Source organism: Paroedura picta, chromosome 13, assembly GCF_049243985.1.
Source record: "Paroedura picta isolate Pp20150507F chromosome 13, Ppicta_v3.0, whole genome shotgun sequence".
Taxonomy (NCBI): domain Eukaryota; kingdom Metazoa; phylum Chordata; class Lepidosauria; order Squamata; family Gekkonidae; genus Paroedura; species Paroedura picta.
The window spans coordinates 29,814,768-29,837,726 of NC_135381.1; the positions used below are offsets into that span (position 1 = coordinate 29,814,768).

The 22,959-nt window shown below is 42.6% G+C and overlaps 1 protein-coding gene across 3 annotated transcripts in view; it reads left to right on the forward strand.

Annotated features, from left to right (window-relative positions):
- PCDH11X (protocadherin 11 X-linked) overlaps positions 1–22,959 on the forward strand; it is a 937,860-nt gene that overhangs the window by 297,421 nt on the left and 617,480 nt on the right. The window lies entirely within an intron of this gene.

The window sequence follows — 22,959 nt, forward strand, 5'->3', positions numbered from 1 at the left end:
TTCTTTCTTTCTTTCTTTCTTTCTTTCTTTCTTTCTTTCTTTCTTTCTTTCTTTCTTTCTTTCTTTCTTTCGGGAGTGTTCCAGTTATAGGCTACTAATAATGGATTTTCTCTCTTCAACTCCTTCATATCCTAGAATTCAGCAATGCTTCAACACAGTATCTTCATAAGATTAGTTAATACACATACAACATCATCTGCATAGCTTTTTAACTTAAATTCTTCTCGATTAACTATTAACCCAGAGAGATTATCAGTGGCTCGGATCCTGGCTGCCAACATTTCTAATACTAGATTAAACAGCAGTGGAGATAGGGGGCAACCTTGCCTAGTGCCTTTACTGATTTGGATATTGTCCTTACTAAGCATTCAATTAGTCAATATTCTTGCTTGCTGAGCAGAATAAATGTGTTGTATCAAACACAAGTTTGCGAGTTGCTCACCAAAACTTCTAACTCCAATACGTACCTGGCAGGGGGGATACCATGATCATGAAGACCAGGGTATTTGCATCAAAAGTTCCTGGTTGAAACACAACTCTGTCATGAACTCACAACTGGTAAAGTACCAATATGGAACAAATGACATTAGTCTATTTTACAGGGCTGTTATAAGCATTACTGAGCACAGGTATGAAAGAATGTGTGTCCTTTTTCTAAGTATTATGGCTTATTGTTGTGCCTCAGAAACAACACTTGATTCTGATGTAGTGTCATGATAGAAGTCCCTGCTTGTCTGATCCATGCATTTTGCAAATAAATAATTTTTTTAAAAAAAGATTATGACTGCTGTATGATTGCACTGTCTTCACTGGCACAAAAAACTGTACATTTTTATTTATTGCTTTGAATCAGGGAAGCAGCCTTGTCTCATGTTTAAAATGGGGGCCGTCAAGTTGTACCAGAGCATTTAGGGCTGTATGACAATATGAATAATCTACCACTCGCTGAGAGCTTTTTTCCTCCCACCCGCTCCTTTCTTCATATATTCATTTTACGGGGAAAATGTAATTGGATTTGTTGCTACTGAGAATGTGGCAAGCTGGTAATTTTAGGGATGTGAGGCAATGGAGGGGGTAGCTTCAACTCTCACACAGTCTGGTTGCAGCATTGTGAAAAGGGTCTGGAATTCAGAAAAGCGCCTGCCTGTTGTATGAGAAACTAATTAACAGCATTGTTAGACAAAGAAGGAAAAGCCTTTCCATTTCAATGCAGTCAGACTAATTGTTCGAACACATTTCCCCACATACACGCTTTCATGTTCTAGTTATGCTGAGTGAATATAGATGACCGTTTCCTATTAACTGCCAAGAACCAAAGAGACATTTCCCACTCTTCTTCCATAGATTTTATGCCAAAGGTGGATACATGGCTACATTTCTCCTCGCTGTCCAACAGGTGAAAAGCTAAGCAAGCTTAGAATGCTAAATATTCAGGGAATCTCCGCACATCAGTTAAAATAGCTTTATGTCAGCTGAATGCCATAGCACTAAATATCTTGTTTCTGATTTTGTTTGTGTGTGTGTGTGTGGGGGGGGGGGTACTTTAGAAAGCCATGTGCTTCCAAGTAGGAATGCTAACAGGCCTGGAGGGGAGAAAGTGTGTGTGCGGGGAGCCCTGCACCTAAAATAAAAGCTTGATGTGGGAAAATTGTCCAGTTGAAGTTCTTCATGGCATGACATTAAATATGATTTCATTAAACTTCTATTAAAAGGATAGGACATTTTTTCCCAAGCCCACTGGTCACCATACTTCCAGATGATAGTGAGTTTGCTGCTAGCACACCTATGTTTGGAGTCACATCACATTGTCGAAAGAGAAAGAATTGCTCGAGCTGCTACCGGCCTGGGGAGGCAGAGAAAAGGGATGAAAAGACCATCTTGTACTTTCCACTGGTGAAAGCAGGCTGAGAGATAAACTAGAAGGCTCTTCCCCCTTGTTGGAGCACTGAGCAAAAAAGGACTTTTTAAAATGGGTTCCCCTGATCGTCATCTGACTACAGGACTGTTTGCAAACCTATGACCCAATATGTATTGGACATATGGTGTAGTTACTCCCTGTTTCTCCCCTGATCCATTAAGCCGTGTGAGAGAAATGAAAGCAGTGGAGATTACTTTACTCTGGTTTCTCTTTTAATTTACTATTTGGTTGGTTTCTTTAAGTGTGATGGCTGGAGGGCCCCCTCCGTTTGTGACAGATGGTCTTGTTCATCTTTGTGGGATGCTGCTGGTCTGAACAGAAACTGTGCACTATTTCAGGAATATTTTAGAGTTATTGAATACTGCTCCACTGTTTCAACATTTCACTCTTTCAGTGTTCATACAGCTGGCTTGCAGATATGTTCATCCTATTCACTCTCCTCTCAGTCTCTTGAGCCTTAATGTCCCACCAGTGGTGTCATCATGGGGCTAAAGACAATTGTCTAGCTCACATTTTGGCATCATCAAATGAATTTGAATTTATTGTTGAAGCCAAAGCCACAACAACCGTGCAAACAAAGTATTAAAACAGTAGAATGAAAATATATATATACATCTTGGTGTGGTGGTTAAGAGCAGCCGACTCTTACTGGGCAAGCTGGGTTTGATTCCCCGCTCCTCCATATGCAACCAGCTGGGTGACTTTGGGTTCATCACAGCCCACTCAGAAGCTGTTATCATGGAATAGTTTCTCTCAGAGCTCTCTCAGCCGCACCTAACTCACAGGGTATCTGTCGTGGGGAGAAGAAGGGAAAGCGACAGTAAGCCACCTCGAGACTCCTTCGGGTAGTGGAAAGTGGGGCATGAAAACTGACTCTTCTTCATATAAGGTAAAGGTAAAGGTATCCCGTGTGCAAGCACCGAGTCATGTCTGACCCTTGGGGTGACGCCCTCTAGCGTTTTCATGGCAGACTCAATACGGGGTGGTTTGCCAGTGCCTTCCCCAGTCATTACCGTTTACCCCCCAGCAAGCTGGGTACTCATTTTACCGACCTCGGAAGGATGGAAGGCTGAGTCAACCTTGAGCCGGCTGCTGGGATTGAACTCCCAACCTCATGGGCAAAGCTTTCAGGCGGCTGCCTTACTACTCTGCGCCACAAGAGGCTCCTTCTTCATATATGTCACAGTATAAACAAGTGATCACAATAAGAAAATTGCTAAAGAACTGCAAGTGCAGGATAAAATAAGTGAAATAATTATACATCAACTAAAAAAAGAATTCCACAGCCATACTTGAAACAAACATTTTTTCTAATAGTAATGGATAAGGAAATGAAATTAACAACCATTAAAGTGACAGGAGGGAAAATGTCTGCTAAAAGAAATATTATTTTATCATTATCAGAAACAGAGACAGTAGACAGTATTGTCATCAACCTGATTCGAACCAGTAATCAGATGGGCCCCAATTAAATCTGCCATGCAAGTATGCAGAAGGGAAGGTCTAAAACCTTACATAATTAAAGGCCCTTTTGAGATGGGCATTTGTTAGATCATTTAGATATCTGGAGAAAGATCTGGCATATTTAAGCCTCTGATACCACCTGGAAAATTTAAAGTTTTGAATCGGATCCCTGTCATATGAGGCATCTTTCCCATAAACCCAATCTTGGATTTTACAGAATTCACAGATTTTTATCAAATCAAGGGAGGGTAATCCATATAAATATAAGATGGGGCAAACATAGTTGTCCATTAGTTCCTTTGTAAATAAAACTGAAAGCTGTGTTGATTAGATGGGTCTCAGATTTATTAATAAGTTGTTTATAGGAGTTTCAGGTGTGCTCTGGAGGTAACAGTTAGAAGCCCAACCTCTGTTCTGAGGAAGGCAACTAGTATGCCTTGAGGAAGACCCAGAATTTACCTAAAAAACTTTTCCCTGCCAGGGCCAAATCTCTACACCATACAGATATTGTGATATAATCTTACCCTGAATGACCTTGAGTGTAGGAGCAACCAACTTGCCACCATTGGCATAAAATAATTTTATAATGGCTCCCACTGAACAACATGCCTGTGAGACATGAACATTTAAATGTGCCTGCCATGACAGAGAAGATTGATATATAATGTCAAGATATTTAAATGAAGAACATTTCTCAATTTCACTGGAGTTAATAAACCAGCAAAATTTAGACATATGATTACCAAAAGAGACTATTTTTGTTTTATCATATCATACTAGCTTCAAAGCCCATTCCTAAGAACAGGCCCTGAATGGGTCCCCTCCCCTGGCCCCTAGTCCCTGGCTCCTTGCCCCTGGCCAGCAGCTTAAGGTGACTTTGGGCCGCAGCTCACAACCAAATCAAGTGGGGTGGGTGGGGACTGGGCAGTTTGTTAGCAGAGCTGAAACAGAGCTCCTTAGCAGGCAGTCAGCAGGCCCAGCCTAGCAGGCCAGGAGGCCCTTGTTAGCAAAGCCTCCACCACGACCCTTTGCCCAGGGCCCTCTCACCTGCTGCTGGCTCCAGGCACTGAGGTGTCTGAGAGCAAAGAGGCTAGAGTCCAGGGACGGAGGGCGGGAGCCACAGGGGCAGGGCCAATCAGGACAAAGCTGGCTGCACCCTGATTGGCCCTACTCCAACTTGGACAGCCGGACACATCCCACCCCCTAGGGTGTTTCAAAAATATATAGAGGAACAACAATTTGTTGTTATGTGCGAAGTCGTGTCCGACCCATCGCGACCCCATGGACAATGATCCTCCAGGCCTTCCTGTCCTCCACCATTCCCCGGAGTCCATTTAAGTTTGCACTGACTGCTTCAGTGACTCCATCCAGCCACCTCATTCTCTGTCGTCCCCTTCTTCTTTTGCCCTCGATCGCTCCCAGCATTAGGCTCTTCTCCAGGGAGTCCTTCCTTCTCATGAGGTGGCCAAAGTATTTGAGTTTCATCTTCAGGATCTGGCCTTCTAAAGAGCAGTCAGGGTTGATCTCCTCTAGGACTGACCGGTTTGTTCGCCTTGCAGTCCAAGGGACTCGCAAGAGTCTTCTCCAGCACCAGAGTTCAAAAGCCTCAATTCTTTGATGCTCGGCCTTCCTTATGGTCCAACTTTCACAGCCATACATTGCAACTGGGAATACCATAGCCTTGACTAAACGCACTTTTGTTGGCAGGGTGATGTCTCTGCTTTTTAGGATGCTGTCTAGATTTGCCATAGCTTTCCTCCCCAGGAGCAAGCGTCTTTTAATTTCTTTGCTGCAGTCCCCATCTGCAGTGATCTTGGATCCCAGGAAAATAAAATCTGTCACTATCTCCATTTCTTCCCCATCTATTTGCCAGGAATTGAGAGGGCCGGATGCCATGATCTTTGTTTTCTTGATGTTGAGTTTCAAGCCAACTTTTGCACTCTCCTCCTTCACCCGCATCAACAGGCTCTTTAGTTCCTCTTCACTTTCTGCCATTAGAGTGGTATCATCTGCGTATCTGAGGTTGTTGATATTTCTCCCTGCAATCTTCATCCCAATTTGTGACTCCTCTAATCCCGCATTTCTCATGATGTGCTCTGCATACAAGTTAAATAGGCAAGGCGACAGTATACAGCCTTGCCGAACTCCTTTCTCAATTTTGAACCAGTCAGTGATCCCATGTTCAGTTCTCACTGTTGCTTCTTGACCTGCATATAAATTTCTCAAGAGACAAATAAGATGCTCTGGTATTCCCATCTCTTTAAGAACTTGCCACAATTTGTTGTGCTCCACACAATCAAAGGCTTTAGCATAGTCAATGAAGCAGAAGTAGATGTTCTTCTGGTACTCCCTAGCTTTCTCCATGATCCAGCGTATGTTGGCAATTTGATCTCTAGTTCCTCTGCCTCTTCGAAATCCTGCCTGTACTTCTGGAAGTTCTCGGTCCACATATTGCTGGAGCCTAGCTTGTAGGATTTTGAGCATAACTTTGCTAGCATGAGAAATTAGTGCAATGGTGCGGTAGTTTGAACATTCTTTGGCATTGCCCTTCTTTGGGATTGGAATGTAAACTGACCTTTTCCAATCCTGTGGCCATTGTTGAGTTTTCCAAATTTGCTGGCATATTGAGTGTAGCACTTTTACTGCATCATCCTTTAAGATTTTGAATAGTTCAACTGGAATGCTGTCACCACCACTAGCTTTACTATTGCTCAGACTTCCTAAGGCCCATTTGACTTCACATTCCAGGATGTCTGGCTCCAGGTCAGTAACTACCCCACTGTGGTCATCAGGGATGTTAAGCTCGCTCTTGTATAGTTGTTCTGTATAATTTTGCCACCTTTGTTTAATCTCTTCTGCTTCTGTGAGGTCCCTACCATTTTGGTCCCTTATCATACCCAACTTTGCATGAAACGTTCTCTTCATATCTCCAATTTTCTTGAAAAGATCTCTGGTCCTCCCCATTCTATTGTTTTCTTCTATTTGTTTGCACTGTTCATTTAAGAAGGTATTCTTATCTCTTCTAGCTTTTCTCTGGAATTCTGCATTCAGTTGGGTGTATCTTTCTCTTTCTCCCTTGCCTTTCACTTCCCTTCTCTCCTTAGCTATTTGTAAAGCTTCCTCAGACAGCCATTTTGATTTCTTGCATTTCTTTTTCTTTGGGATGGTTTTAGTTGCTACCTCTTGTACAATGTCGCGAACCTCCGTCCATAGTTCTTCAGGCACTCTGTCTATCAGATCTAATTCCTTAAATCTATTTGTCACCTCTACTGTGTATTCGTTGGGGATATGATTTAGTTCATACCTGAGTGGCCTAGTGCTTTTCCCTACTTTCTTCAATTTAAGCCTAAATTTTGCAACAAGAAGCTCATGATCTGAACCACAATCAGCTCCTGGTCTTGTTTTTATTGACTGGATAGAACTTTTTCATCTTTGGCTGCAGAGCACATAGTCAATCTGATTTCTGTGTTGACCATCTGGTGATGTCCATGTGTAGAGTCGTCTCTTGGGTTGTTGGAAAAGAGTGTTTGCTATGACCATTGTATTCTCTTGACAAAATTCTACCAGCCTGTGCCCTGCTTCATTTTGTACTCCAAGGCCAAACTTGCCTGTTATCCCAGTTATCTTTTGGTTTCCTACTTTAGCATTCCAATCCCCCATGATGATAAGCACATCATTTTTTGGCGTTGCTTCTAGAAGGTGTTGTAGGGCTTCATAGAACTGATCAACTTCATCCTCTTCAGCAGCAGTGGTTGGGGCATAGACCTGGATCACTGTGATGTTGAATGGTTTGCCTTGGATTCGAACTGAGATCATTCTGTCATTTTGGGGATTGTATCCCAAGACTGCTTTTCCTACTCTCTTATTGATTATGAAGGCTACTCCATTTCTTCTGCGAGATTCTTGTCCACAGTAGTATACCTGATGGTCATCTGAATTAAATTCACCCATTCCTGTCCATTTTAGTTCACTGATTCCTAAAATGTCGATGTTCAGTCTTGTCATTTCTTGTTTAACCACGTCCAGCTTGCCTTGATTCATGGATCTGACGTTCCAGGTTCCTATGGAATAAAAATCTTTACAGCATCGGACTGTCTTTTCGTCACCAGTTACTTCCACAACTGAGCGTCCTTTCGGCTTTGGCCCAGCCGCTTCATTCATTCTGGCGCTACTCGTACTAGCCGTCTGCTCATCCCCAGTAGCATATTGGACTCCTTCCGACCTGAGGGGCTCATCTTCCAGCGTCATATCGTTATGCCTATTGGAACTGTCCATTGAGTTTTCATGGCAAAGATACTGGAGTGGTTTGCCATTTCCTTCTCCAGTGGATCACCTTTTGTCAGAGCTCTCAGCTATGACCTGTCCGTCTTGGGTGGCCCTGCACGGTATAGCTCATAGCTTCACTGAACTACGCAAGCCCCCTTGCCACAACAAGGCAGCGATCCTTGAAGGGGGGAACAACAATGGATAAGGATAATTAATAATAATTACCAAGTGCCCTTTACTACAATAAGTAACCAGTCTAGATAGCATATCCCTCAGTCCTACTCTGGTAAGGGACAGAATGACTATGTTGACCGCATGAAGCAGTACTCAGATTTTCCTACCAAAGACTTTGGAGGAACAAAGTCATTAGAATCCATGGCCTGTGCAGTATTATTAATATAAAAAAATAACAAAAAAGGGGCCAAAAGGCATTCTTGTTTGACACCTTTTCTCAAAACAATTGGGTCTGTAAATTGGGCATCTGGAGCAGACCTATCCCTGACTGTGAGATCAGAGTGGAATTCCATCAATATGCAAAGTAACCTCCCATCAATATTGGTATTTGCCAGTTTATGCCAAAGTCTAGAATGATCTATGGAGTCAAATGCAGAGGATACATCAACAAATGCAGCACAAAGGCAGCCTGTTATTTTAGTATATTTTAAAATCAGGGAGATAAGGGTGAAACAATGGTCAACTGCGTTGTGGCCTTTTCTGAAACCTGCTTGTTCAGGATTCAAACAATTTGTGTTGTCAGGCCAGTCTTCCAGTTTGTAAGGAGATGGCATGTATATCACTTTAATGAAATGTCAAACAGTCTTATTGGACAGTCATTAGTTGTGTCATCACCATCACCCCTTTTATATATTATACCCCTATTATGCTTTGTTTCCAATTTTTAAGGATTTTACATGAGCTATCTATCTCGGTGAACAATTCTTCCAGAACAGGAGACAACCATTGGGCACTGGATTTAAAGATCTTGGGAGGGATAAAATTTTCTCCTGGTGCTTTGCTACTGGACAGAGAGTCAATCATTTTAAAACATTCCAGGGTATTACTGGATCCTAAGGAGGGAGTAAATTAAAGAGAATGCCCCCCAGTTCGAAGGAAGGATCAGCTGAAACTTGATTGTAAAGTGAAAAAAAAAAGATTAAACCAGGTGTTGATAGATATATTGGAAGCTAAGGTGACAGAGTTACCATTCTTAGTACCATGAGCAATCAGTCCCCAAAATCTCTTATTATTTTTTTTTAGATAAAGAGACTTAATTCCTCCCACAACAATATTTTGAAGAAAAGTTTCATCCTTCTCAAAAATGATTTGTATAGAGAACAAAACTGAAGAAGTGTTTGAACTCATTAAAGGGATTTTTAACCTTGTTTTGGATTAGACACAGGGTTTGCCTTAAAAACATGCAATCCTGGTCCAACTAGGATTTCCCTTACAACACCCAAGAGGAAGCTTGATCTGTGGATAAGAGGGGGATTAACAGTTGAGTAAGAGCTAAAAACGAATCAACAACATTAGAGTCACTGTTAATGATCAGTTCTCTGAGTCTCAACATGGACCTCTAATTAAGACAAGCTGATATATTGTGTTCCACCTGGGCATTCCATTTCTGATGGCATTTCACTGGAATAATGTTAATCATGTTAGAGCATGCAGGTTGCCTAGGTATGTTGTTAAGTGACAGCATTAAAGTAAGTGGTAAGTGATCACTCTTGGTCCTGTTTAAGATGTTAAATTGTTGTATCCTGTCAAGCGATATAGAGCTCCAGATATAATTGATTTACACTGGCACCCTGTGTATTCATGGATGCAAAAAACCCTTTGGAATGATCAAATCTGGTTCCATTCCATGTAAACTACAGAGCTTGAATCTAAAAGCTGTTTTCAGAAGAAGGATCCCCGAATGGTTTACAATATTATTGAAAGAGGACCAATGAAGGTACCATGATTCATTCTGGGGGGGGGGGGGGGAGAATGCTTTTTGATAAAAGGTCAGCATCTTGGTCTACTCGCAAGATCAAGTGAGTCTCGCTTTGCTGGGGCTGCCTGTGTGGCTTATCCAGGATGGAGATTTCTGAGATCATGATGGAAGTTTTCTTCACAAAATGTAACACAATAAATAGTGTTCTATCTTGGAATGTCCATCAGCTTAACAAGACAAAGGATAATATAAAAAGAACTCATAGCATAAGAATTGGTGGCCTCCAATCATTTCTATTCATTCATTCATTCATTCATTCATATACCATCCTCCCCTAAGGTTCAGGGTGGTTTATATAAAATAGGCAACAATACAGATAACTCAGTAGTTGTAACAATAATAATACAGTGGTAACAACAGACAATATAATAGAATAGTAGAACAACAGAACAGTAGAATATTAAATCAAATGTTACATACTGATGGCCCTGTGGGTTGGACAAATCAGCAGTGGTTCCCATAGGCTCTGGGGGCTAATGGGAAGTGATTGGTTCAGGTTGACCTTAACCAAATGCCTGGAGCTCCCTTTAGCAGGCCCTGTGGAACTGTTTAAGTTGAAGCACATATGTGTAGGTAAGGTGCCAGGCCCATCAGCACTGCCACTGGGGAATGGGGAGGCACTTTCCAGAGCAATGTGATGTACTGATGTCAACTTGAAGTTACGTCGGTATGTCAGGGACATCGAATGGCAAGACTCTGGCTTTTGGACAAAACTCTTTGGTAGAATTTGCTTCAAACCATTGAATTTTGCCCCAAAACAGAAAGTGGGCTCTCCCCCAATGATCACAATGGGTTGATGGCACTTCTGGGTGACAGCACATTATATTTAAATGCAGCATTCTTCTGGTTTAGGACAAGTTGGGGAGGGGGAATGAGGTAGATCCAAAAAGCTGGAGATCATTGCCTGAACCAGTGAACCTGAAAAGCCTTGTTACATTGTTGTACATAGTCTGTTTTGTGGATGGCCATTTCTAAGAGATAAATTGTCACATACCACTTCTTAAAAAAACGCTCAGTGATACAACTGTCCCCTCTTGATTTTGGCCATTTCTCCAAGCATCCAAAAAGATCAAACCCCAATATTTGCTAATGAGAAAGATAGGCCTGAAGCTCCAACCTTGTATTTCTATTCTCTGTCTTTTTTTTCTTTTTTTTAAATTAAACTACTGAGAAAATCTGAGAAGTCCTTATCATTGTTCTGGTTCTCAGAGCTTAGAAAGTGGGCAGAGACATCTAGCTAAAAAGACTTTGTAGCTCTGTCATTCTCATTTACATATGAAAGATATATGTAATACCTTCCATTATGGTGTTACAAACCAAACAACTGTGCAGTCAACCATCAATGGACTTTGACCTTAACTTGCTTCCTTGCTAATGTTTTGGCCAGTCATAACTAAAAATACGTGTCTGGACTTCCATCATTTGCACTCACCCATCAGCTTAAATGATGGCATGTTTTCTTGTTTTGAAAGTAGAGGTGGTTCTGAACTAAATACCGTCCTGTAAATAAAAGCAAACTAAGCCAATAAAAATGACCAATAAAAACAAACACACACTATGGCAGGGCAATAAAGCAACATAAGCCAAGCAATCTAAATGACAAAAAAACAGCCCTCGCGATCCAAGCAAACCACAAAACAGCTAAAAGAAATAGACCCCCTTAATTAAATACTTGAGCAAACCAGGATGTTTTGGTGTGACACCTAAAGGAAAATTTGTTTCTAGGTGATTCAGAAGTATGGCATTCAAAGACCAGGCATGCCCACTGAAAAATGCTTCTTTTCTGACCACTATCTGCTTCACCTCTGCAGGCAGAGACAGCAAGAATAGAGTGGGATAACAGTATCTGACAAATCGGAAGGTGACAATTCTTTAACTGCGGGTTGTGCAATGAACTCTAATGATCATGCCAGATCTACGTGATGCATCTCAGATAGCACCCAATCTTTCCTTATGTTGGCTTCTCAGCAGGGAGAATATTCTCCCTCTACTGTCACCCAAATTATAGATTGTGAATTCAAGCTTTGGGAGAAACCACAATAGGCATAAATCTTGGTATGGAATCTAAGCTTGGTATAAACCAGCAAATCTGGATCCCCTTAATTTGAGGATCGCAACTAACTGTGCCCCCTTCAAGGATCGCTGCCTTGTTGTGGCAAGGGGGCTTGCGTAGTTCAGTGAAGCTATGAGCTATACCGTGCAGGGTCACCCAAGACGGACAGGTCATAGCTGAGAGCTCTGACAAAAGGTGATCCACTGGAGAAGGAAATGGCAAACCACTCCAGTATCTTTGCCATGAAAACTCTATGGACAGTTCCAATAGGCATAACGATATGACGCCGGAAGATGAGCCCCTCAGGTCGGAAGGTGTCCAATATGCTACTGGGGATGAGCAGACGGCTAGTACGAGTAGCGCCAGAATGAATGAAGCGACTGGGCCAAAGCCGAAAGGACGCTCAGTTGTGGAAGTAACTGGTGGCGAAAAGACAGTCCGATGCTGTAAAGATTTTTATTCCATAGGAACCTGGAACGTCAGATCCATGAATCAAGGTAAGCTGGACGTGGTCAAACAAGAAATGACAAGACTGAACATCGACATTTTAGGAATCAGTGAACTAAAATGGACAGGAATGGGTGAATTTAATTCAGATGACCATCAGGTATACTACTGTGGACAAGAATCTCACAGAAGAAATGGAGTAGCCTTCATAATCAATAAGAGAGTAGGAAAAGCAGTCTTGGGATACAATCCCCAAAATGACAGAATGATCTCAGTTCGAATCCAAGGCAAACCATTCAACATCACAGTGATCCAGGTCTATGCCCCAACCACTGCTGCTGAAGAGGATGAAGTTGATCAGTTCTATGAAGCCCTACAACACCTTCTAGAAGCAATGCCAAAAAATGATGTGCTTATCATCATGGGGGATTGGAATGCTAAAGTAGGAAGCCAAAAGATAACCGGGATAACAGGCAAGTTTGGCCTTGGAGTACAAAATGAAGCAGGGCACAGGCTGGTAGAATTTTGTCAAGAGAATACAATGGTCATAGCAAACACTCTTTTCCAACAACCCAAGAGACGACTCTACACATGGACATCACCAGACGGTCAACACAGAAATCAGATTGACTATGTGCTCTGCAGCCAAAGATGGAAAAGTTCTATCCAGTCAATAAAAACAAGACCAGGAGCTGATTGTGGTTCAGATCATGAGCTTCTTGTTGCAAAATTTAGGCTTAAATTGAAGAAAGTAGGGAAAAGCACTAGGCCACTCAGGTATGAACTAAATCATATCCCCGACGAATACACAGTAGAGGTGACAAATAGATTTAAGGAATTAGATCTGATAGACAGAGTGCCTGAAGAACTATGGACTGAGGTTTGCAACATTGTGCAAGAGGTAGCAACTAAAACCATCCCAAAGAAAAAGAAATGCAAGAAATCAAAATGGCTGTCTGAGGAAGCTTTACAAATAGCTAAGGAGAGAAGGGAAGTGAAAGGCAAGGGAGAAAGAGAAAGATACACCCAACTGAATGCAGAATTCCAGAGAAAAGCTAGAAGAGATAAGAATGCCTTCTTAAATGAACAGTGCAAACAAAGAAGAAAACAATAGAATGGGGAGGACCAGAGATCTTTTCAAGAAAATTGGAGATATGAAGAGAACGTTTCATGCAAAGATGGGTATGATAAGGGACCAAAATGGTAGGGACCTCACAGAAGCAGAAGAGATTAAACAAAGGTGGCAAAATTATACAGAACAATTATACAAGAGCGAGCTTAACATCCCTGATGACCACAATGGGGTAGTTACTGACCTGGAGCCAGACATCCTGGAATGTGAAGTCAAATGGGCCTTAGGAAGTCTGAGCAACAATAAAGCTAGTGGTGGTGACAGCATTCCAGTTGAACTATTCAAAATCTTAAAGGACGATGCAGTAAAAGTGCTACACTCAATATGCCAGCAAATTTGGAAAACTCAACAATGGCCACAGGATTGGAAAAGGTCAGTTTACATTCCAATCCCAAAGAAGGGCAATGCCAAAGAATGTTCAAACTACCGCACCATTGCACTAATTTCTCATGCTAGCAAAGTTATGCTCAAAATCCTACAAGCTAGGCTCCAGCAATATGTGGACCGAGAACTTCCAGAAGTACAGGCAGGATTTCGAAGAGGCAGAGGAACTAGAGATCAAATTGCCAACATACGCTGGATCATGGAGAAAGCTAGGGAGTACCAGAAGAACGTCTACATCTGCTTCATTGACTATGCTAAATCCTTTGATTGTGTGGAGCACAACAAATTGTGGCAAGTTCTTAAAGAGATGGGAATACCAGAGCATCTTATTTGTCTCTTGAGAAATTTATATGCAGGTCAAGAAGCAACAGTGAGAACTGAACATGGAATCACTGACTGGTTCAAAATTGAGAAAGGAGTTCGGCAAGGCTGTATACTGTCGCCTTGCCTATTTAACTTGTATGCAGAGCACATCATGAGAAATGCAGGATTAGAGGAGTCACAAATTGGGATCAAGATTGCAGGGAGAAATATCAACAACCTCAGATATGCAGATGATACCACTCTAATGGCAGAAAGTGAAGAGGAACTAAAGAGCCTGTTGATGCGGGTGAAGGAGGAGAGTGCAAAAGTTGGCTTGAAACTCAACATCAAGAAAACAAAGATCATGGCATCCGGCCCTCTCAATTCCTGGCAAATAGATGGGGAAGAAATGGAGATAGTGACAGATTTTATTTTCCTGGGCTCCAAGATCACTGCAGATGGGGACTGCAGCAAAGAAATTAAAAGACGCTTGCTCCTGGGGAGGAAAGCTATGGCAAATCTAGACAGCATCCTAAAAAGCAGAGACATCACCCTGCCAACAAAAGTGCGTTTAGTCAAGGCTATGGTATTCCCAGTTGCAATGTATGGCTGCGAAAGTTGGACCATAAGGAAGGCCGAGCGTCAAAGAATTGAGGCTTTTGAACTCTGGTGCTGGAGAAGACTCTTGCGAGTCCCTTGGACTGCAAGGCGAACAAACCGGTCAGTCCTAGAGGAGATCAACCCTGACTGCTCTTTAGAAGGCCAGATCCTGAAGATGAAACTCAAATACTTTGGCCACCTCATGAGAAGGAAGGACTCCCTGGAGAAGAGCCTAATGCTGGGAGTGATTGAGGGCAAAAGAAGAAGGGGACGACAGAGAATGAGGTGGCTGGATGGAGTCACTGAAGCAGTAGGTGCAAACTTAAATGGACTCCGGGGAATGGTAGAGGACAGGAAGGCCTGGAGGATCATTGTCCATGGGGTCGCGATGGGTCGGACATGACTTCGCACATAACAACAACAACAACAAACTAACTGTGATTGATCAGTGCACACTTTACTTAAACGGTTACTTATGGCTGATGTCTGAATTCAGGCATTAATTGCATCTCCCCTTTATAGAACTAAGCTTGTTCCATTTGAATGGGAAAAGGTCCAGGGATTGTTGTAGGATCTCTGAACTCTTTTATGTGGCCTCATAAATAAAATATCTATCATTGTCAAATCAACACTAGGGGGAATAGCAAGAGCCACATAGATTCCAGTAATGTGCTAGGGATTTCTGCTTACTTTCCCCTCTTTAATTGCTGACCTTAGATTGCATGCCACAACACAAAAGTAGACAAGTTGTATGGCCAATTAATTAACCCTTTGCAATGGTAGCATTCTTAGAAGTGGTGGTTTTAACATCTTGGGTTTCACTAATCAAACAAAGATCATGGCATCCGGCCCTCTGAATTCCTGGCAAATAGATGGGGAAGAAATGGGGATAGTGACAGATTTTATTTTCCTGTGCTCCAAGATCACTGCAGATGGGGACTGCAGCAAAGAAATTAAAAGATGCTTGCTCCTGGGGAAGAAAGCTATGGCAAATCTAGACAGCATCCTAAAAAGCAGAGACGTCACCCTGCCAACAAAAGTGTGTTTAGTCAAGGCTATGGTCTTCCCAGTTGCAATGTATGGCTGCGAAAGTTGGACCATAAGGAAGGCCGAACATCAAAGAATTGAGGCTTTTGAACTCTGGTGCTGGAGAAGACTCTTGCGAGTCCCTTGGAGTGCAAGGCGAACAAACCGGTCAGTCCTAGAGGAGATCAGCCCTGACTGCTCCTTAGAAGGCCAGATCCTGAAGATGAAACTCAAATACTTTGGCCACCTCATGAGAATGAAGAACTTCCTGGAGAAGAGCCTAATGCTGGGAGTGATTGAGGGCAAAAGAAGAAGGGGACGACAGAGAATGAGGTGGCTGGATGGAGTCACTAAAGCAGTAGGTGCAAGCTTAAATGGACTCCGGGGAATGGTAGAGGACAGGAAGGCCTGGAGGATCATTGTCCATGGGGTCGCGATGGGTCGGACACGACTTCGCACCTAACAACAACAACAATCATACATAGTGTATAGGTCCATGGCATCCAATATGGCAGTACATATAGGAGATTAGAAAGCAAGCACGGAATGTGCAACTGTGAATGATATCTGCATTATTCTTGGCATGAATGAGTGTGTTTACAATATTTGTTCCTTCAATAAACTTCAGGCAAGTTTTGGAATGTCCAGGCTACAGCTTGATATTGGGTGGCACGTGAGAAAGAGATATGAGTTCCTGCAAGAAGGGCAGCTGTTGGTATCATGTCATTTTAAGGACTGTTGGGCTAAGGAAAACAGTATCATTGCAGAAAGGACTGTTCAAAACCAAACTGTGGAAAGACTGGATCAAACCCGAGGTGCCTCCTCAGAGAAGCAGGATTTGAGGAAGTGAAAGAAATAAGGAAAATGGAAGATGAAATGGGATGGTACGGTAGGAGAATTGGATTGTCACAAATTGTGTGAAAACATCAAAGGTATTTCAAAAGTGCTTGAAAGGGGTTTTCCAGGCCAACTGGAAAGAAGGAAGGAAAGAGATGGAGGAAGAAAGGGAAGAAAGAACTGTGGGATCCCCTGGAATTGCAGCTCCTCTCCAGACTACTAAGATCAGTTCCCCTGGAGAAAGCTTGGGGAGAAATGGGGGGAAGGAAGAAATGTGTGTGTGTGTGTGGGTGTGTGTGTGTGTGTGTGTGTGTGAGAGAGAGAGAGAGAGAGAGAGAGAGAGAGAGAGAGAGAGAGAGAGAGAGAGAGAGAGAGAGAATGAGATGGACAGTCTGAATGGGCAACACTGGCCTGGACAGGCCAAGGGTTGGAACTCCTGCGCCAAAAGCTGCAAAGAAGGGATTCACCACTTGGAGACTAGGCTGAGGACTGAGAGCATCCCCTCGCTTGTCAGAATCACCACACATGTGCCCCTGGTGCTGATAGATCTCGTCCGGGCAAACTACATGGGGAAAGGAAGCACCTTGTCTGTCTCCTGCCTGAAGGGAGGGAGAGTGCCAAGGCAAGGGCCAGGAGAGCAGAAGGTAGGGCTGGCTCAGGTGAGGGAGCTGCTTGGCCATCAGCTTTGCCTCAAGGCCAATTTTGTATGTCCCAGTCCTGAACCTGCCATTTTGACTCCCATTAGCTGCCACACCCCTTACTCTGTCTCTCTGTTTCTCTGTCTCTCTCCCCAATGGTCCAATGAAGGGCAACTCCTCTAGGAGGGAGGGAGGCTTGGAGGGAAGGCAGTAAGGAAGGCAACAGAGAAGAAACTGGGAGGCGGTGACTTCCCAGCAAAGTGCAGAGTTGTCGATACAGGTACCAGGGTGGTCAATTCCCAACCTTGCTCTCGTTGTTGAGTCAGGAAAGGAGGTGGGTGGGCAGTTTTCTTGCTCCACTGTCACCGCCCAAGCCAGAAGGTAGCAGGGAAGTGGAGGCATTCTGTCCCCTCTTACTGGCAGCTGTCAATGATGGGAACACGAGTGACCTTCCTCCGAGATATTCTGGCTTAAGCACACCAGAGCTTTGGACCCAGAGCCAGGTCGAATTATTTAACTGCTATGCCATACTCTCTCCTTGGGGCATTTCCCGTCCTCTTCCCCCCACATTATTTTGTACCACCAAAGTTTCAAGTTTGCTCTGGAGCCAGTAGTCAGGCCTGCACCTTGGGCTCTTGGCCTTCTGTCTCCAATGTGGCAGGGGCTTTCCAGGCATGAGATCCTGTGTTCTGCAAGGAAGTTGCCCACATCTTCTACAACTGCCACCCAGTGGGGCAAATGACACTCAGAGGTTGGAGAGGTAGCAAGAACAACATGCTCTTTAGCTCGCCCACCCCCACAGCCACCCACTGCCTCTCCTCTGCCTTAGGAAAGCCCCCCATTTTCAAAGAGTGCACTCGAGGCACCCCTTCTGCGGCCCCTGCCTGGCAGCCAACCGTCAATAGCTCTTTGTATCTTTTCTCTGCGAGGCTAGGCATCTGCAGGATGGGTCTTTGGAGGGTGCCTTCTGTACAACTGCCAGATGCTATGGCCCTCTGCCTTCCCACCAAGTGGAGCACCTGGCCTGGATTAGATAGAGTCACTGTGCTGTGTTCTTGGGGCTGACCACAGGACAACAATGGCAGTGGGAGAGGGAAGGAGCCTCCGGCTGGGCTCAGTAAGGCCACAATCTTTCTCCTCACATGGCTCAACCTCACTGGATGAGTTCCACTTTGCCATGGGACACACACACATCACATCCATAGTCAGCATAGCATAAGATGTTTTTCCACATCAAAAATCCTGGCCTGACCTGGAACCACAGGGCTCAGCCTAGAATCATTGTCCCTCCCACAATGTATCTTTCAAGGGATACTGGCTTTTGGGCAAAGACCAGTTGAAGAAGAAGAAGAAGAGTTGGTTCTCAGCTGATTCCTGATAGCAGGTGGAGGGATTCATTCATCCTACTGTACTTTTCTTGGTGTCTGCCTCTTTGTTGGCACCTATAGGTACCTTAAATTAATGTTGACTTTGTTATCTTCATGAATGACAGCAATAAATTAACTCCCAGGGTAGTGAACATATAACTTTCCTATTAATCATGACAGAAATGTTGATTATATTAATACAGATGACTAGAATAAATTGTAGGAAGGGTAATGCTTTGTTCATAATGACATTGTTTTCGAGTGGAATACTTAATACATATTTATTTACTCGGTTATTGATGGCTGCCACCATTCAAGTGTAATGGGATTTGTACCGCATTGACCATTTTCATTTGCTTTTAAGTGGCTCAAAAAGATGACTTGAAAGAAATATAATATCACTGGTAATTTGAGTCATTTCCCAAACATTTTGTGGATGTTTATGAAGCCATCAAAATTCCCATGAACAATGCACTCCATGATAGAAATGACATGGTCTCAGTGCAAGCTTTAATCAAGAAAAATTAGTGTCACAAGCAACATTAATTTGATTGTCAAGTTGAATTAAATTATTTTGCATGAGTACTTCCTTTTTATTAAACTTAACTAGCAGCTTTGTATGCTCATGAAAACACAGGTGTATGTATTTTTTAAAACAGGTCTGATTTTATATTTGACATTTTCTGTTGAACAAGTAAGTAAAACCGGAGCTCATGAAAGCTTGTTTGAATTTAATTTCATTGGTGCTGAATATTGCTAGCTTTTATGGGTCACTGAATACATTCATATAGTGTGCTTTTGTTTTTCCTACAACTGTCTTTGAATATAATGTTAGATACTAAGCCTGAAATCTGAACACTGCTTTGTTTTTTTTTGTTTTTTTTCAGTCAATTTAATTTACTTTAGTTTTAGGTTTTGTGGCTTAAAAGCTTTCACATATCTTTCTGGGTATAAATAATTTGTTTGTAGGATACTGAAAATCAAAGGATTTTACCATCAACTATTTTTATTTCTGTCATTTGTTCAATGCCTATCTTCCCAGTTCAGAGAGGTGGGGAAAGCAGCATGTACTGCCCTTCTGCCACCTCAGTTTAATCCTCTCAATAACCTTGTACAGTTGTACTGAGGAAGGGTGACCGGTTAAGGTTATCAGGTCCTCTTGTCTGGGACGGATCCCCTCACATTCCAGATATATCTCACCACCGCAAACTCCCCCAACCTTGGAAAAACACCACATTTAATGCAAAATGCTGACATTACCTGGAAGTGAGATTAGTGTTATTGGGGGCAGGGGGGGGTGATGCTCTGGTTCTGGGACAAAACTCTATGATTACAAGCAAATTCTATCATAGAGTTTTGCACACATGCCAGATTGTTGCATCTCAACATCTACATGATGACATCACTTCCAGGAGATGTCAGTATGTTGTATCGCTCCCAGAAAGTGCCCCCATCCGATGCTGACAGTGCCAGTGGACCTGGCCACCCTATGACTGGCAGAAAGCCACCCAGCAAGGTTTTATTATAGAGTAAGAATTTGAAGGTACATCTCCAAAATCCTGTTCCAACACTCTCTGTCACTCTCAACCAGGGTTATTTGTAACCCCAGGGTTACTCCAGTGTGGTTTTTTTTTTAAAAAAATCTGTTTTTAAAAATAAAATCACTGATCTCGGAGTGACTCAGGAGGATAGAATGGCTTTCTGCTCATCTGTCTGGTCTGTGGTGGCCTTGGGAATGGGAAAGGAATGGCGGGGGAGGGAAGATCTCCCAAAGTTAATAGTTACAGATCATTTCCCCTTAGGAGAATGACTGTTTGCTTGTATGAGGTTTTGGCCAATTGCCTTCAATAAGAAAACTCCATTGCAGGAAAATCTCTTTATTGAAAGGAACAACAATGCTAGCCACCTAGAAATTTTGCTGAGACTAAACTTCCACTGTCCATTACTCTGCCTCCAAGTCACCCACTATTCAAATCCAATCTCATTTGTACAACATGTTTCTTACACTTGTTTGCCCCATGTTCTCCAGTGGGAATTCTACCACCCTTTGATTTAATTCTTCCAGATTTTTCATGCAAACTATTATAAGCTTCTTCAAAGAAGGAGAAATCACTTGTCTAGAAAGCAGCTCCATTTTCATTGTTTCAAGAAAAGGTATGCATGTGTTTGTGTATAGGCTAGGTATATATGGTTCTTTTACATTTTGTGCATGACTTTGATTTGCTCCAGACTACTTGCGACAAATTAGTTGTCTGAACTGTCAACAGCTAGCAGAACAGAGCACAATGCTACACTTAGAATTGCTATTTATTTTAATTATACACTAGCTGATAGTCATAGTCAAAGTGGTCTTCAGATAAGAAATGCATACTAAACATACACAATAGGCATATAAATCTATCAAAATGAGGAGCTACATGAGTTTCACAGCTGAATATAGATGATGCCTAAATAAAAATTATTTTACTTCATGACACAGGGACCCATATCTGGTTATAGTAGTAATTATTTATAGTAATTATAGTAATTATCTATTGTGTGCAGAATAAGCCCAGGAAAGGAACCTGTCTTTTCCTTTACGGCAGGGATGGCCAAACTGTGTCTCTCCAGATGTCTATGGACTACAATTACCATGGAAAGCCACAATTTGGCCATCCCTGGTATAGGGTATACTGTAAATAAAAGGTAAAGGTAAAGGTATCCCCTGTGCAAGCACCGAGTCATGTCTGACCCTTGGGGTGACGCCCTCTAGCGTTTTCATGGCAGACTCAATACGGGGTGGTTTGCCAGTGCCTTCCCCAGTCATTACCGTTTACCCCCCAGCAAGCTGGGTACTCATTTTACCAACCTCGGAAGGATGGAAGGCTGAGTCAACCTTGAGCCGGCTGCTGGGATTGAACTCCCAGCCTTATGGGCAAAGCTTTCAGACAGCTGCCTTACCACTCTGCGCCACAAGAGGCTCTTGCTATGCTGTATATATCAGCCTTTCACAACATTTTAGCCTTTGATAAACCCCTGAAATATTCTTCAGGCTTCAAAAATCCCTGAAGTGGTACCATTATTTAGAATATGGTTGGGAAGCATAGCTGTGCACATGCCCAACGGTGGCCTCTTCCCACCCCCTCCAGGCCCATCAATGGCCATTTCAGGGGGTCTACATGACAATATAAGAGCCTCTTGTGGCGCAGAGTGGTAAGGCAGCCGTCTGAAAGCTTTTCCCATGAGGTTGGGAGTTCAATCCCAGCAGCCGGCTCAAGGTTGACTCAGCTTTCCATCCTTCCAAGGTCGGTAAAATGAGTACCCAGCTTACTGGGGGGTAAACAGTAATGACTGGGGAAGGCACTGGCAAACCATCCCGTATTGAGTCTGCCATGAAAACGCTAGAGGGCGTCACCCCAAGGGTCAGACATGACTTGGTGCTTGCACAGGGGATCTTTACATTTACATTTTTTTTTAAATTTAGATTTATATACATGACAATATATGGGCATATCTCATGATAAATGTTTAACACATTAAAAAAATTATTTTAAAAAATTAACCCTCACCCATTCGGGAAACCCTTCAAGGGCCTTCAAGAAACCCCAGGGTTTCACAAAACCCTGATTGAGAAAGTCTGCTATATATGCATTGATGAATGAGGAGAAGCTACACCCATGGGGAGCAATAAGCAAACACCCCATATACGGGGCTGCTCCCTTCTACTTTCTGCCCATCCTCCTGTGTCCGAGACGATTACTCCTCAGATCTCTTTCTGTCACTATGCTGCCTTTTCTGCTTTCTAAAATCCAATATTTCTCTTGAGGTTTTCTGGAAAATGATCCTTATATGTCTAAGCAGTTTCCTTAATCCCTCTTCCGTTGGCATCCCTTCTCTTTATTTAAAAAAGCAACTTTAGATTCTCCTAGGCAGAGAAATTCAGAGGTCCCATCTAAGGGCTCTTTAATTAGAAAGTGAATAAATTTTGATTACTTAATATCAGTTCACTTATTTTTACCCATAGGAATGTGTGCTGTGTTTTTCAAGCAATATACATGTTTTTGTTTTTGTTTTTGAGTCTGTGTTGATTAAACAAGTGGTCATTATTAGAAAGGGCAGTTTAATTATGGGAGGATTTAGTTGGAATCTAGAGAACAGATCTTTTCAAGCCCAGGGGCACCATTTTGAGAAACATTTCTACTTGTCAGCACACTTTTGTGCTATGCAACAAAGGGCTAAGCAAAGACCCTTGCTTTTTAAAATAAGTGGTGTTTTTTTTTTCAAGTGCTTGCAACTGGCATTCAATACTTTAAAAGTTTTCTTCACATTAAATGACAGGGATTCAGTTCGTTTTTCTCGTTCCTTACTTAAACTAAAAGTTCTGTTCTACAGCTTTCTCAGCCCCTAGCACAGTTTTCAAAAATGCTGATGCTGGGATGCCTGTCACTCAAAAGAACTCTTTCTGGGTTGCATAGAAATCTGCACTGCTGTTGCATAATTTATTTTGTAATTTTGATTTTCATACTCCACTGCTCTCTCCAGTGGAGACCCA